Source organism: Melitaea cinxia, chromosome 24 (assembly GCF_905220565.1).
Source record: "Melitaea cinxia chromosome 24, ilMelCinx1.1, whole genome shotgun sequence".
Classification (NCBI taxonomy): domain Eukaryota; kingdom Metazoa; phylum Arthropoda; class Insecta; order Lepidoptera; family Nymphalidae; genus Melitaea; species Melitaea cinxia.
Window position 1 is genome coordinate 2,806,736 of NC_059417.1, and position 2,972 is coordinate 2,809,707.

Sequence of the window (2,972 nt, forward strand, 5' to 3'; positions counted from 1 at the left end):
ATACAAACCTCCTTTGATATACTTACAATTTGTAATTAGTATATTTTTATTTTAAACCATAAAAAAGTTAAATAATTAACAAGGTGACCTTGCAAAATTCTCACCCCCATATTATTATTTTTATCTAAACACCGCCCTGATAATAATGAACCCAAAAAAAATATTATCATCCAATTTGGAACAATTGCTCTAAGTTGCAGTTGTCCGAGCGTTCATTTCGATGATTACTTTTTATTTATATAAATTATACAATAAAAAAGCACTTCGACCGTGACAGGACTCGAACCTGCAATCTTCGGATCCGAAGTCCGACGCCTTATCCATTAGGCCACACGGTCGCTTGCAGAGGCTCTAGAAATATGGGTAGAGTTGATAGACAGCCCTTATCATAGTTATATTTGAACAATTTATACTAACAAAACAAATATATACCATTATTTCCTGATATAAAATGTCTGTTTTTAATGGTATTCTTATCTTTGACTATGTGATTCATTTTTTGTATTTACGTCCAAAAACTAATTCTGAAAACTCTTTAAATATGAATAAGATTATGTCGAGAAATAATAGTTGTTTCTTTTAAGAGAAGAATGATTTTTAGTCTTTTAAAGCTTGCTAAGAATTCCCAAAAAAAATGTTTGCTTAACGTGAATACAATGTCAAAAAATACGTTTTTTAATCATAACTTAAAATAAAAACTGAAATTAAGTAATTTAAAAGGGAAAAGTCTCGCGCTCTTTCATACCTTGTTCGTGTATTACTTAAAATGTTATTGGTCATCGTTGTTTTGGGCGTTATTTAGGTCACTACTTGTAATCTCCATTCTACGTGACATTAGCGAAATCATAATAATATGTATATTTGGCACTATTGAAAGCCATTTTAACCTGAAGAAAAAAGAAGTAGGTCCCTACACCATTCGCGTAGTTTCACTTGTTTCAATGTTTACTGTACCGCCTCAATCATTTGTACCATGATTTTCTATAGCCCTAAAGAATTTTTTAAAATCAGCTAGGCCATGAGTTTACATCGATTTTAAAAAGATAAACACATGTAATTAACTTATTATTTATGTACATACATAAACTTTTCTTGGTTATTATGTACAATATAAGTAGTCAGTTCGTATCGTATTTTGATCTTGCAATAAAGATCGTTTTTACGTAAATTTGTTCAAAAATAACGCGTGATAGTCGCAGTACGGAGCATGAGTACACTTACCGCAGCACCGGAATTAAGGTAAAATCAGAAATAACAAAAATTTAACCTCCGATAAAAAATCTACCTATATTGTACATAATAGCCCTTTTCTGTTTTTAACTCCAAACTGTATTAATGTACAAAAAAAAATGAAAAACTTACTTCAATTTACATTGATATGTATAGTACAATACATACTATTACACATAACTCAAGACCCACTTGTCAATTCTCGCTTACATTTCAATTGGGACCACGCGACGAGCACTATCTTCTGAATCGATCGGAACTCCGACACAGGAGTTTATCCCAACGGGTGCCGTCGAGTGTGAGCCGTTTATATTTATTTATATTTATAACAAAATAATCATCGGCAAATCCAGTTAACAGTTATGTATGTATAAGAGAAAAACTTGAAAATCGAGATTTTTGTAACAAAACGATTGCAGATCAAATTTTGTAAATTGAAGGTATTTTGAAAGTTAATTTGGGAAAATATTTTAAAATCGATAAAAAATCAGGAATACAATAACCGCGAATGAAGCTAGGCCAACCGCAGTCCGCAAGTTTATAATAATGATACTGATGGGCCCCGTGGTTTCACCCGCCTTGATTTGCGGAAAGAATAGCCTGAAATTGAAAAAAAAAATGCCGACCATCATATACATAATTTTAATAATTATCTCACAAAAACAAAAGCAATAATAATTTTTTTTTGTTGTGGATAGTGGTAGAGCAAGCAATTGTATATAAAATTATATATAATTTGTTTGTGTATTTGTGTAACACATGAGGAAAACGACTCTTCGAGACGCGGTGAGTCGGAGGTGCGTGTTCGATCCCCGCCGGAACAGTCGGTATTTTTGATATGATATTAAAAATGATATATAATTTATGTGGAGTAATTGTGAATTTTTTTCTAAAAATGGAGGCAAACGTCTTATAACCTTACCGTATTAATATATATGTTTAGAAACGTAACCTCAATTAGTAATAAATAAACAAACACAGAGAAAAAGTTTCTGATATCATTAATCGATAACACCTACGCTCGGCGACGTCACATTACTCGTAATGAATGAATTAAAAGCTTTTGTTTTCATTGATTTTGTATTTTAAAATAGTTTTTTGTAACGAAAAAAAATTCGACTTCAATTACATCAACAAATTAATACGACATATGTAATCGATAAAGTAGTCAATTAAATACGCCTTATTACGGATATTATTATATATGTAGGTATACGAGTATATCAGATCAATGAATAAAATTTAAATGGGACAACTTGACAATCACCAGGTTTTAAATAAAAAAAATCATTGAAATCAGTATATCTAGTAACAAGATATGAGGTTAATACACACACACAAAAATTAATACATAATACATAAGCACTAAAAAGGGAAAAACGAGCTTTACAATTTAGCCCGAAATGTAGTGAGTGCGCCGTGTATTATATTGCATTCAATTATTTTATACGTCAATTCGAAACTTTTATACATACACTCTAAAAACATTACCCTCCTTCTGGAATCAAGTAAAATTGCAGTCATATTGAGATCCCTTTCCTTTTTTAGATTTTTTTTTAAATATAACCCTTCGGCAAACAAGCGTACGACTCACCTGATACCTATTAGCGTAGCTTATAGACGTCTGCAACACCAAAAGCATCGCAAGCGCGATGCCGACTCTATTCCCAATTCCCCCCAGGAGCTCTGGTCTCCTTACTCACCAACAGAAACACAAAATTGCTTGAAAACAGTATTATTTA

General features: G+C 31.7%; 1 non-coding gene across 1 annotated transcript; it reads right to left on the minus strand.

Annotated features, from left to right (window-relative positions):
* Nucleotides 1-265: 265 nt before the first annotated feature.
* Trnar-ucg lies at nucleotides 266-338 on the minus strand. The gene has a single exon. It is a non-coding gene; the product is annotated as a tRNA-Arg (tRNA).
* Nucleotides 339-2,972: the final 2,634 nt, after the last annotated feature.